At 44.2% G+C, this 13,971-nt stretch overlaps 1 protein-coding gene and 1 non-coding gene across 8 annotated transcripts in view; one reads left to right on the top strand and one right to left on the bottom strand.

Moving 5' to 3' along the window:
- Positions 1 to 13,971, top strand: part of CSGALNACT1 (chondroitin sulfate N-acetylgalactosaminyltransferase 1) — a 341,572-nt gene that overhangs the window by 52,856 nt on the left and 274,745 nt on the right. For 3 of the 7 annotated variants that reach the window (XM_045458335.1, XM_045458320.1, XM_045458401.1), the window contains exons 1-2: positions 1,201 to 1,324; positions 3,180 to 3,246. The exons of 2 other annotated variants lie outside the window; for them this stretch is intronic. The gene's annotated coding sequence lies outside the window, so the exon portion shown is untranslated. Of the gene's footprint in view, positions 1 to 1,200; positions 1,325 to 1,525; positions 1,604 to 3,179; positions 3,247 to 13,971 lie in introns of those variants that run through there. 2 more of the 7 variants (XM_045458342.1, XM_045458367.1) reach the window with 2 other exon arrangements.
- TRNAE-CUC lies at positions 4,185 to 4,257 on the bottom strand. The gene has a single exon. It is a non-coding gene; the product is annotated as a tRNA-Glu (tRNA).

Here is a 13,971-nt window from a genome sequence, read left to right as displayed (position 1 = left end):
CTGATTCAGTGTATTCCAGTGTCTGATTTTAGCACTGGCATTTTTCACATTCTTGATTGCCTGCACGACAGTGGCCTGACTGCGCCCGGAGGTGACCATCAGTCTCCACTGCGGTTTTCCTTTTAGGAAGTAATGTTTCCTTTGAGGATGTTGAGGAAATTCTGTTCCCCACACATAGATATGGGTGGAGCTGGGCTTGGGTTCACACACCACAGGGACAATGACCCTCTGCTGTTTTGTGAAATCCTCTTTGAGCTGGAAATAGAATTTTCCTTAATTTAAATGAGTTAAATGTTAAATTGGGGAGGGTTGGTGGGTTCACTGACAAAGGAAAGGGTATGAACCACTCTCTTCCATGCTGTGGCTTCTTCTGTAAGGGCTGTGTGTGATTGCAGTGTGGGGAGACTTTAGAAATCTATTTTTAAATAGATTTTTAAAGAGAGTATTAGTGGTGCTTTGGAAAAGCTCATCTAACCCCCTATGTAACAGGGGTCCAAGAGTGACTCAGATGCCCTGTTACTCTTCTTGTCTCCTCTTTGGCAGCACTTTCATTGATTGCCTTGTTTTTCCAGGCAGGGGTGGGGGAGGCAGTGGCAGAGGAAGGGAGCCGGAGAAGAGTGTGGGGATGGCCAAGTGATTTGCCTAATTAACCAGTAAGTGTGGCTGATTTGGGGGACTCTTATTCTTTCATTCCTTCAAACCTTTTAGAACATCTGGCATGTGCAGGGTAGAGTGTTAGTCTTCCTGGAGGCTGGAAGAGCAGATGGCTGCTTGTTGGGAGGATGGAGCAGCCAGATCACCACATGCTGCACGCGAGGCCTCTGAGAGCTAGGTGTCAGGTGAGCGAAGAAAAGCCAGTGTCTCCCCGGGAATGGGCATTTGCTCAGAGAACACTGATAGGTGTAGCTTACCTGGAGGAAAACTAAAATTAGCCATACTGCGTAGCTCAAGGTTTGGATATTGTGCAGGACTTTGTTTAGAATATGTTTTTAAGTGAATGAATCTGGTAACTTTGTATCAACCAGTGAGACTTGCAAGCCAGAAGACGATTCCTTGTATTTGACTAAACTTTGTTTTCCCATGTGAGATACTACGTGGCCTGGCCGATAGTAATCAGTCCTCCAGTTACTTGAGTCTCTTAGGAGAAGTAAGCCCCTTCTTGTGATGTAACAACCTTGAGCAAGTTCCCTTCTGAGTTTCCCTGACTAGGATGATTTTGGTCAGTGGATTAGAAGGGCAGCAGCCTCGTGTTGGCTGGACCCCTCAAGCTGGTCAGAGCGGTTCTGCAGCCTTCTCCTACCCCTTTCTACATATCCTTAGGGGTGTAAGTATCCCTTTGGGAACTATTCTTAGCCTGAAGACTGTTCATGGTGTTGATTTTGATCAGATAAGATAAGGAGGGAAGTTAGAGCACACCAGGAAGGGGGCTGAGGAGGGTGTGTGTTGGAGGGGAGGGATCCCAGTCCTTGGCTCTGGTCTAAGAGTGGGGCTGTTGCAGGGCTGGGCTACAGTTACTCTCTTTAGTGGAGACCTGTGAAAAACCTAGAGAAAACCCAGTGCTTTTCCTCCTAGACCAGACCCATGACAGCTTGGTGCTTGTCAGGTAGGAGCCATTAATATGGCACGTGAGGCTTTGATTTGGGGCTTGAGGATTTGGTATGATGGGGACACATGGGGCTTGGGGAGGAGTGAGAGAGGATGTGCATCCAGGAGGGCTAGACAGTATACAACAGGGTTCAGGATGGGAAAACCTAGGTGAATACAGGGCACAACCGTGGCTCAATTGGGAAGGTTTGGAGTGTGAAGGGGAGAGGTGGGAAGGTGGGAAAGTTGCCAAGAGCACATACGGACTAAGGCGTTTGGACTTTATTCAGGTAACAGAGGTCACTGAAGACTTCGGTGAAGGGTGTGATGTGATCAAATCTCCATTTTTGGGAGATTCATCTTGTAATGGTGGATGGTGGACAGGAAGGCTTTCTATCAGAGACTATGGTAATGGTCTAAACAGTATTTATGGTAACACGTAAAACAGCTGTGAAGCCAGTCAGGTGTTTTGCCAGAGCTATAAGAATCTCAGGTCCTACAGAAAATAATTTCTCAAATAGAAGAGCGATTTAGGGATGACATATGATAAGAATTTTCATTAATGAATTGACAAAGCTTTAAGATTAGTGTGTCTGTGGAGATTGGTTTGTGTGTGTATATTAGTTTGTTATGTTTGATATTGTCTTGAAGTTAAACACATGTACTCTGGAACCAGACTGCCTGGATTTAACAATGATTTTTTTTAATGTTCTTTTTTAAATTTATTTTTTAGAGACAAAGAGAGACAGGGTGTGAGTGGGGCAGGGGCCGAGAGAGGGAGACACAGAATCCGAAGCAGGCTCCAGGCTCTAGGCTTTGAGCTGTCAGCATAGAACCAGATGTGGGGCTCAAACTCACGAACTATGAGATCATGACTTGAGCTGAAGTCAGATGCTTAACTGACTGAGCCACCCAGGTGCCTCCAGACTGCCTGGATTTAAAGCCCAGCCTCAGCATTTATAGCTGTGAGACCTTAGGTAAATTACTAACCTTTCTGTGCCTCAGTGCTTGCCACCTAGGATGCGCTTCATAAGGGTTAATGTCATTGTCGTCATCATCATCATCATCATCATCATCATCATCCTTATCATTAGAATCATTCATTTTTGAGAGAGCAAGAGCACACGTGCACTGGGGAGGGGCAGAGAGAGAGGGAGACAGAGGATCCGAAGCCCGCTCAGCGGTGTTGACAGCAGAGAGCCCAATAGCACCATTCATTTCTAACACAGAGATTCATTTCTAACATCATTCATTACTTCACAGAGATAGGATCTTTTCAGTGTCCTAAGTTTACCTGTTTAAGAATAGCATTTGGCTGAGAGTACAGACCCCTCTGCCACCACTGCATGATTTTAAACTCTAAAGGGCTTATTTTCTTAATAAGAAGACTGGAGGTAGAGTTGCTCTCACTGCCTTGGAGACTTAAGGATGTCAGGGTAACTGAGATTCTCTTGGTCTCATTTCTTCATTGGCTCAAGAAGGCTGCTGCAGCTCCAGCCATGAAGTCTGTCAGACTGAAGGAAAAAAGAATGAAGGGTAGAAGACCAAAAGGGTAACTGCCAGTTGAATAAGCTCTCTTTACAATTCTTTTCTAGAAACCCAGCCTAAGGACTTCCATTGATACCTTACTGGCCATCTCTGTCTTCCAGGGATGTGGAAAAGGTAATTTTCTCTGGGCATTTTTCCCCCCTCAAGAATACAGGTGTTCTGTTTGAAAGGAAAAAAAGAGAAGGATGGGTACTGTATGGGCACTAGCAGTCTTTGCCACAGTGGGAGCCACTGCAGGAAAGCTACCTCAAGGCCTTCAATGAATTTTGCCTATTTCTAAATTAGCAATTGGATTGCCTTCTCCCAGATTGACAGCTCCTGGTAGTATAATCATTGACATTTTTAGCATGTATTCAGCTTTTGCCATTAGCAAATTTGTTCAAGAAAGAAAAGACGATTACAGAAAGATATGGGAACATAAAATGTTTTAAACTCAATTGTCGGTATAGGTGTCGGGGTTGGGGGGGGGTGTCTTAGTTTATACCTAAAGATATATTCTGTGTATCACATAATAGATACTCCCTGAGGTGAGGTGGTGAGGTGCCCAAGAAGTTCCTTTTTTTTAAAGATTAATACTTCATTCCAATGTATATACCACATTTTGTTTATCTACTCATTGTTGATAGACAGTTGGGTTGCTTCCAACTTTTGGCTATTACAAATAATGCTACTATGGGGTGGCTGGGTGGCTCAGTCAGTTAAGCGTCTGACTCTTGACTTGGGCTCAGGTCATGATCTCACGGTTCCCACGTGGGTTCGAGCCCTGCATTGGGCTCTGCCCTGACAGTGCCGAGCCTGCTTGGGATTCTGTCTCCCTCTCTGCCCCTCCCCCGCTTGCTCTCTCTATCTCTCTCTCAAAATAAATAAAAGTAAACTTAAAAAAAACCCAACTAATGCTACTGTGAATATGAGCATACAAATATTTCTTTGAGACTGTGCTTTCAATTCTTTTGGGTATATATCTAAAACTGGAATTACTGGATCATATTAAAACTATTATTATTATTATTATTATTATTATTATTATTATTATTATTTTTAAATAGACTCCACACCCAACGTGGGGCTTGAACCCACAACCCCGAGATTGAGAGTCACATGCTCTACTGACTGAGCCAGCCAGGCACTCTGTGTATGATAATTTTTAAACAGTTTTTTGAGGAACGCCATGCCATTTTCCACAGCAGCTGCATCATTTTACATTCCCAGAAGCAATGCACAAAAATTCCAGTTTCTCCATATCCTCGCCAACATGTATTGTTTCCTGGTTTTTGTTTGTTTGTTTTTGTTTGTTTTCTGGTTTTTTTGGATAGTAGCCATCCTAATAGGTGTGAGGTACTTAAGTTTTAAATCAGTACCAAGAGTGCCTCCAGACTGACCTCTTCCGGAATCACTGCTCCTTTGCTCATCCTTGTTCCTCTTTGGGCAAGTTACTTAGCCTGTGAGCCTGTTTCATTTTCTGTACAATGTAAATGTCTCTATGGAAGGGTTGTATGGATGTTGTTGAGATTATGCCCTATGCTGTGTGCCCATTCCAGTATTTTTATTGCCCCGGAAAAGCTAAAAGCATTAACAAAAGTACATGTTTATTAATATTCCCATTGTACCTAGCTGTAGTTTTTTTCCCTACATCCTAACCAAAAACGCAATGTTTCCAAAGTAGAGAGAGTATTGGTCTTCGAACCAGGAGGCGTGGAATTGAATTCCAGCTTTCCCACTTTTTAGTTGAGGGAACTAGGACAAATATCTGGGTCTTATTTTCTTTATCTGTGAGAAATGGCACGACAGTGGGCACCTCATGGGACTGCTCTCTTACAACTACCTCTTCCTGCCTCCCCTCAACAGCTTATAGGTTTTTCCCCCCAACTTTATTGAATTTTATCGACATGTAACACACGTGAGTTTAAGGTGTACAATGTGGTAATTTGACACACATATCTACTGCAAAATGATTACCACGATAAGGTTGGCTAACACCTCCATCCCCTGAGATACTTTTTACATGTGTGGTCATAACATTTAAGATCTACTTTCATAACAACTTTCAAGTATATAATACAGCATTGTTTTTAATGTTTATTTAGTTTTGAGAGAGAGAGAGGGAGGGAGGGAGGGAGAGAGAGAGAGAGAGAGAGAGAGAGAGAGAGAATGTGCATGGTAGAGGGGCTGAGAGTGAGGGAGACAGAGGATCTGAGGCAGGCACTGCGCTGACAACAGAGAGCCCAATGGGGCTTGAACTCACGAACTGTGAGATCATGACCTGAGCCAAAGGTGGATGCTTAACCAACTGAGCCACCCAGGTGCCCCCATAATACAGTATGCTGCACATTAGATCCCCGGAATTTATTCACTGTGTGGCTGGGAATTTGTCCTCTTTGAGCAATGTCTCCCTGTTGCACGTACCCTCTAGCCTAGGAAACACCATTCTACTCTCTGTCCCTGTGAGTTCACCTCTTTTAGATTCCACATATGAGAATGTAAGGTATTTGTCTTTCTCTGTCTGGCTTATCTCATTTTAGCAGAGGGCCCTCAAGGTCCATCCGTGTTGTCACAAATGGCAGGATTTCCTTCTTTTTTAATGGCTGAATGATATATTCCATTGTATTTATGTACCATGCCTTCTCTATCGTTCATCTGTCGATGGTCACTTTCTGTGCCTTGGCTACTGTAAGTAATGCTTCAGTGAACCTGGAGGGGCAGGTATCTCTTTGAGATAGTGTTCTCATTTCCTTGGGATATAGTCAGTCACAAGTGGGATTCTAAGAGCCTAAATTTTGCTACCACCTTATAACTTCCCAGTCACTATTCACCTGTTGAAGTTCAAGCTTTCCTGCAAGCTGCTTTGACCCTTCTCACTGTGAATCTGATTGTCAGGTCAGAGATGTGCTGGCCTCCATCTTCCTCGAATTTTTTTTTTTTTTTTTTTTTTTGGCCAGATCTGACATCCATACTTGACTACTTTATTCTTGACCTTCCTTTTTGGTTCCTGGGACACCACTTCCCTTTGATTTTCCTTTCCCTTTAGATAGTTCTTTCTCAGGGCACCTGGGTGGCTCAGTCTGTTATGTGTCTGACTCTTGGTCTTGGTTCAGGTCATGATCTTGTGAGATCTTGTGAGTCTGAGCCCTGCATCGGGTTCTGTGCTGTCAGTGCAGAGCCTGCTTGGGATTCTCTCTCTCTACTCTCTCTCCCTGCCTCTCCCCTGCTTATACCTTCTCTCTGTCAAAATATATAAATAAACTTAAAAAAATTTAGATAGTTCTCTCTCAATATCCTATTTCTCTCTTTTGAGTTCTCTTTAGTCTCTCCAGGTGGGGTGTCACCCTTCACATATATTCTGATGACCCTTGAATCTGTATTTCCAGACCTACTTTTCTGAACTCCAGACTCCAGGTGACAGCTCCCTCCTGAGCTCCTTAAAGTCAGCACATCCCAAAGTGAGCTCATTCCCCATTGCGCTATTCAGCCCCAGCAAGGTCCCCCAAACAGCTGGGCCCACCCTGTGGTGCTGGCTGGTGCTGGGTTCCCAGGAGCTCCGGTGCCCCTCCCTCTCTGATGCCACACCCCTCACCCCCTGCTGCCCTTGGCCCAGTCTCCACATTTTCCTGACCGTCACTCTTGCTCTTCCTTCCGTTCCACTTCTGCCCTTCCCTGGTACTTGATGCCTAGCTGTCTTGCAGGGAGATGGCCCGACCTCCCCCAGGGCTGATCTGGTTCACCATTCTGTCTGGACACCCTCCCTGCCATTACTATTCCTCTGCCTGAACTCCCACCCGTTCACCTTATACCAAGACCAGAGATCTGGGTGTCATTCTGGACTCCTCCTCATTCCTCTCCCTTGGGACCCACAGCTGAGTGTCACTAAGACTGGAAGTACTGCTTGGCTCCCAAGTGTTCCCTCCATGCCTTCACCACCAGTTTTCTCTTTGGGGCCATGATCATCTCTCCTTGTTGCTGTTGCTTCAGCCTCATGTTTACTTGCTTTGTCCCATTCTGCCCCCCCCCTTTTTTTTTAAATTAAAAAAATTTTTAAAATGTTCATTTATTTTAGAGAGAGAGAGCGTGCAAGTTGGGGGAAGGAGTGCAGAGAGAGAGGGAGACACAGAATCTCAAGCAGGGCCAGGCTTGGAGCTGTCAGCACAGAGCTCGAAGTGGGGCTTGAACCCAAGGACCTTGAGATCATGACCTGAGCCGAAGTCGGTGTTCAACCGACTCAGTGCTCAACCGACTGAGCCACCCAGGCGCCCCTCTCTGTCCCCATCCTTGCCTCTTCCTGGCCATCCTCCACCCTGCTGTTAGATCCTACAATGCTGATGCTCTGAGCTGCTTAAAACTTGCACATCCCCTTGGTGTGGGATCAAGGACCAATTCCTATGAATGGCACACATGAGCCCTCTGTGATCTGTTCTCGCCATATTCATCTCCTGCCTCAACCCCCTGCACTTCTGAGCTACAGCAAACCACTCGGGATTGCTTCTCATATTTGTATTCATTTGCACACACTGCCTTCTGCTTGGAAGGCTCTCTCTACCTTGTCTTCCTGGGAAATTCCTACTCATCATTTAAGATTCAGCTCCATTATAGTCCTCTCTGTCATAATGAGAGCAGCTAACATTTGCATGTGCTTCCTGTGTGCCAGTCATTGCTCTAAATGGTCTACATGCACTCGTGGGGTCCTCACAACAACCCTCTTGTGGTACCTGTAGGGTAGGCACCTTTATGATCATCTTCATTTTACAGTTGGGAAACAGAGGCAGAGAGAGGTTAAATGTCCTGTGCAAGTCACACAGCTAGCAAATGGGAGGCTGGGACCTGAAGGCAGGCAGTCTCATTTTAGACTTTGGGCTCTTAACCCCTGGAGCAGCCCTGGCTACGTTAGGCAGAAGCGGCCACTCCCTCCTTGTGCTAGCCGGCCCTCGCCTGACCCAAATACATCCCTGTTGTGGCATTTAGTATACTCTCTTCCAGTACACAGTGAGCCCCTTGGGGGTAGCATGCTTAGATCCTGGTGTGGGGACCCTGACTTGCCCATTTAGATACCCTCATTGCCTAGTGGTACATACTCATCAGAATTCTTTTGAAGAATAACTGAGGGAATATACTGAATATTAGTTGAATGCATGATCAGTGAAAACCTTTGTAAGGTGGAAAACAAGGATTGGCCAGTTTGGGGCAAATCTGGCTTCCTGCCTGTTTTTGCACTGCCCACAAGCTAAGAGTGGTTTTAATAGATACATATTTGCGATCGATCTGATAAGAGGGAACACTAATTCTAAACCTCAATTAAGTGAAATGTTATCCTTCTCAAAAGAATCCTGTTTTTCTTCGTTTGATCTATGTTATTTTCAATTGCTGTTACTATCTTTTGAATTTTGTCAATAACAAATTTGAGGAAATGTGTGTGTTCTCTTATTATGTAAGTAAGTACCTGCAGAGTATCCTCAGTTGTGCCCCTCGGTTCACAAACCCTAAAATATTTACTCTTCGGCCTTTTTCTAGAAGAGTTTGACCCCTGCTCAAAGTGCTATTTAAATAACAGTAACACTGTTATTGTTATATTATGACAGGGGGATTAAAAAATGTAAAATGTTTGGGGCACCTGGGTTGCTTAGTGGGTTAAGTGTCTGACTTCAGTTCAGACCATGATCTCATGGTTAGTGAGTTTGAGCTCTGCATCTGACTCACTGCTGTCAGAGCAGAGTCTGCTTTGGATCCTCTGTCCCCTCCCCCCCCCCCCCCCCCCCGCTCATGCTGTCTCTCAAAATTAAATAAATAAACTTTAAAAAAATTTTGAAGAAAAAAGTAAAATGTCCTGGGTGAACTTGTCTGATTACATGGGATAAAGCTTGTGAAGCCTTGGGCAGTAAGGGCTAAACAAATGTTATTTTTCTCTTTTCCATTCCTAGACCTAATTTAGGGTAATATGTAGTTAGTTGGTATGAGGGGAGGTGACTTAAAAAATATGATGCACAGTATCTTGCTTCACTGGGTTATCCTACTCAGTGGTGTCTAGGGCAGAATGTGTAAAATTTAAGTTGGAGACAGAATCTTTTTGACACAGTTAGGGCCCCAAATTCCTGATGACAGTGACCTGGACTGTAGGACATCTAATTATTTATGATGCTTTGGAGAAAGGCAAAACTCAGCAGGAGCCATAAACAATCTTTCTACACATTTTTTTTTTTAAAGACTACTTATAGGCTTATGTCTACATATATATTTTTTGCTACTGGTCTTAGATCTTTAAAATCTTTAAAAATTTATATTCAGAGTGTTTCTCTGTTCATTTTTCATTTTATTAAGAAGAAACTATAAATAAAACTTAACAATGCCATCGTTTTTCATTAGTCCTAATGGCTTTGTGACAGGATGAAAGCTGACGTACAGTAATGTTTGATTTTTTTTCTTCCTCAAATGCTGTTGGGCTAGATCATTTAGAAATATTGCAAAATATTCGGTAGTGAAGGAGAAAGCTTTTGACTCCAAATTAAAAAAACAACAACAACAAAACAAGACATATGCATTACATCATAGGAAACCTTCCTAACTTTTGGAAGCTCTTCTAAATCACACGTATTCCTTTGTCTTCACATTGTTGTTTCCTGTATTTTCACAATCTCTGCCCCAACCTGCAATGCCAGTGTTTTTATTTCATCATGCTTCAAATTTGCCTTGAATTAAAATCTGATTTCTTAGGTTCTTATTCTGGAGCCAATTGTACAGTTATTTTAACAGGAGGATTTTAGGCCTGTATGGATCCAACCACATTGTTTACAAGGAAGAGAGTGAGGAGAGAGATTATGACAGACATTCATGGTCATATGACTAGGTAGTGGCAGAGCAAAGACAGCCCAGATGAGACCCATGTGCTACAATTTTCTAGCTGAATTTTTTTCCCCTTTTGTAAGTTTTCAGGGATGAAATCATCCAGAAACTTGAGTGGGAAGAAATAACCAAAGTCCAAGTTCTTATTTTTAAAATTAAGTTATGATGATTTAAATTATTTCCAATTCTGTAGACATTTAAAATTGAGTCAGTGGTTTTAGAAAAATAATAACAATGTAATGGATTTCACATCAATGTAACTATAGATAGATTTTCTCGGAACTTGACATCATTGTTCATAGTGTTAAGTGATGCTGAAGTACTAAGCCCTTGGCATCTAAATTCAAAGCAAGATGAGAGATGTGTGTGAGCTGGTGGGGTCTCAGCCTTGGTCTCCCAGACTCACCAGGTGGGAGGCGCTGGGGCTGTTTTGCAGACATGGCTCTTCTGTGTGTCATCTTTGCTGCACAGACTCTTGGAGACCTTGTACATTTGTGCAGTGGCTCGTTTTAGAAAATAACCTGTAATTCTGTGCCTGTGTCTTCTGTTTTATTAATGGGTTTTTTTTTCCTTCAGACAGCTGCCTGCATCGGCCTAAGGGCCAAGTGGGAAGAGCTGAGTAACTGTAGAAGGGCTCAGAAGCACACATAGTCATCATTTCAAGTGTTTTCCTTAACATTTAAGGAAACCCATGCTCTTTCCCTTTCCAGAAGGTCTCATGGACACTAACTGAATATTCTCAAAGGCTGGAGTGCAGTATGCAACACGTATACGTACGTGCCTGTCTGCCTGAGAAAGCTGTCATGTTCACCAGTCCTGGCTGCAGTCCCAGGTCAACGCCACTGTGATCTTCATTGTGTGCAGTGGTCTCTGTTTTGTTTTTTTAACTTTTTATCTTTCTGAAAAATTAATTATGAGAGTTGTGCTTTCTAAGGTTTGCCATTAATGATAATTCAGTGATTCCATTTGGAGCACAAGACCCGAAATGGGGGCAGATCTCTCTACAAAACGAGAAGCGTCAAGATAGGTGTTAATACTGTACTTACTGCGTGTTTATGGGTAGTTGCCAAAAGCATACTCATTTTCTGGAACACTGTGTTCTGACTCTAGTTTGTACATCTGTTGTATCTTTCCAGCCAAAAGGAAGTGGAAAGTTGTGAAAATATCAGGCGAGTTTGGGGCCACTTAGATAGTTATTTCAAGTCACAAGTTTCCTTTCACCTGATTAACCTACTCCCTTAATGGTATACGATTGCTCCTGGAAAAAAATTAAAATGTATATTTATTGAGAACCTCAGTGTGTGTGTTAACTTTGTTACTGAGTGTAAGGAAGAACAGGTGGCAAATGTCAGTACAGACTGGTTGCCCCTGCGAGAGCTGGGGTTAGATGGGTGTGAAGTCTGGGTGATTGGGACTGGGGCTAGTGCCCAGGCAGTTGGGTGGACTGGTATCAAAACTGGTTGATTACACACAGGTAAGAACTAAAGACCTATATGCGAATGAATGGGGACTTCCCATGGAAAAAGGTGGTCCCAAAGAAAGTCTTGGGTAGGGTGTGGAGTCAGTTGGGCAGAAATCAGGTAAGGTGTGATCAAGCCTGAAGCTGTGACAGGAGGCTGCATTGGTCATGACCCACTCAGTCAAACAGAAGCCTTTTAATGCCACGACTTAGTTATGAAAGTCTTTGGAAGACCGGAAAGCCAAGTAGGGGATGATGAGGTCACACAGAGATTAGCAGTAGCAGGAAATCACTACCACCCCTGAGGCTGGTAGAACAAAGAGAGGGGAGTTATTGTTATCAGAGGCCAAGAGCCAAATCTATATGGAGGCTCCCAGAAGCAGCGACCAAAGAGGGAAGGCCTGTCTGGTGGGAGCTAGAACCATGGAGAAGACAAAGCTGCTGCTGGAGATACCATCCAGAGCAGAGAGAGGAAAGGGAAGAAGCACTCTGGCTTCTTCCTCTCTCCCATCCTCCAGTCTTCTCTGGAGCCAGTCGGCAAGTGAACATGGAAAAGATAGTTTGCAGGGGAAGGGCAGGGAGTGGATCAAATTACAAATAGACAAATGACCTTGTGTGGATGAGAGCCTAGGGCAGCGTTGGAGGGAGAGTCACTATTGGCAAGTTTTGAGCTGACAAGAGACCAGAGCCTGAAAGCTTCCATTGGAGCAGCAGAACAAGCCTTCCACAAAGAGTCAGAGAGCCCAGTGTGTCAGACCCATCTGATCTTCCCAGGCTTGTGCCTGAGAGTCTTGTGTGAGGCAACTGTGTGTCTGTCCTCTCTGGCCCAATGCAAGCTCAGCCAGATTTGGGAGAGGTGGGGCCTTTTCAGGAAGCAGGCTTTCTCTTTGTTGGATTCCTAAGGCCACGTGGGGGCTCAGCAGCTGGCCTTTGACCAGGGATCCCTAAAACCTATCTTTTTTAAGTGGCTGAAGGTGTCTGGATGAGTGATGAAGAATCATGTCCATGAGTACTAAAAGAAGGAAAAGTTCTGTGTAAAAAGGTCCTCTCAGGCCTTTGTGTCCCGGATGGCCTCAGAGGCAACACTTTTCTGAGATAACCATATAAATTCTCAGCCATGAATTTGGGCATCTTCTGGTCTCTGTCCCCCTTCCAGTCACTCTGTGTAGACAATTGCCATTTAATCATTCTCTTCATCATTATCAGCATCTCCAGTGTCTCCATCACAGACATCAAACTTGCTGGAGGTAGGACAGTGTTATCTGCATCACAGAGAAGGGATGGGTTCAGCTATTTGTAGCAATGGTTCATTATCACTTATTGAACTAAGAATATACACCAAGTGCTGTGCAAAGTGCTTTACGAACAGTTGGTTGGTGGTGCTCAGACTTCAGTGTGACTCAGAATCACCAACAGGACTTGTTAAAATGCAGGTAGCTTCCCCTCTTGATGACTTCCCATCTGCTTCTGGTATAGCAGGTCTAGTGTGGTCCCTGAGGATGTGCATTTCTCACTAGTTTCCAGACGGTGCTGATGCTGTTCACCCCAGGATACACTTAGAGAACCACTGCATCAGTGCCGTGGCTCTTCACAAAGATATGGGCAGGTCTTGTACTCTCTGTCCTGCAGCTGAGTTCAAGGCTACATGGCTGGGAAGCAGTATAGGGAGGTCATTGTTTGGGTCAGCTGTTGGTGTCCCCACTAAGCCTAATGACGCAGGCCTGGCCCATCATTAGGGCTTTGATGCAGCAAGCCTGGATGGCTGCCACCCTCAGTGAAATTTGTAATTTGGTCTTATAACCCTTATGGATTTCTTTCTTAAATTTTATTCTGTGGTGAAAGTGAATTGGCAGGCTACATTAAAAAAAAAAATGTGACCTGGTTCGGGTTGGTTAGTGGACTTTTACCTTTTGGTACAAAATGTCCCTGCTACCTGAGGCTGGTGGCTTGTCCGAGGCAGTGAGACCTGGAGGCCCCACGCTGTGGCATTCAGGTGGGATCCTGTGCACGCTTAGCTGTCCTCTGTCTGGGACTTCCCAGGTGCCTGGGGGGACACCTGGACTCACCGCCTGCAGTGTGGGGCATTTGCCACCATGCTCAAATGTCTTTCCCTCACCTCAACGGTGTGTGTGGCCTGTTGTCCGCCATTTTGTTTCACAGTAAACCAAGGATCTTTTTAATAAACCCAGTCTCCTGCATTGATGAATATGGCGGTCATCCCATGACTTTCACAGAGTGGTTAGCTCATACATTTCACCAGTAAACTCTACCTAACTTCTCAAGTCACCACTGAACAAAGCAGGCCATGGGAAGGCCTGGGGCTTGAAGGATAAAAAGGGTGAGATAGTGAGCATAACACACCACTTCCTTTCCTACTGGATTTGAATAACGTATTAATTATTAATTCAGAGTATCTTTATTGTTCCGTCTGCAAACTGCAAATGTGAATTCCAGCCATGTATTTTTAAACAGCTCTATTATGATCAAACAAATTTGAATATCTCATGCAGTTTATTACAAGTGGGCTTTGCTTAGAAGGAAAAAGCTGTTTTATG

Source organism: Leopardus geoffroyi, chromosome B1 (assembly GCF_018350155.1).
Source record: "Leopardus geoffroyi isolate Oge1 chromosome B1, O.geoffroyi_Oge1_pat1.0, whole genome shotgun sequence".
NCBI lineage: Eukaryota > Metazoa > Chordata > Mammalia > Carnivora > Felidae > Leopardus > Leopardus geoffroyi.
This window is presented reverse-complemented; position numbering and strand designations above follow the sequence as displayed.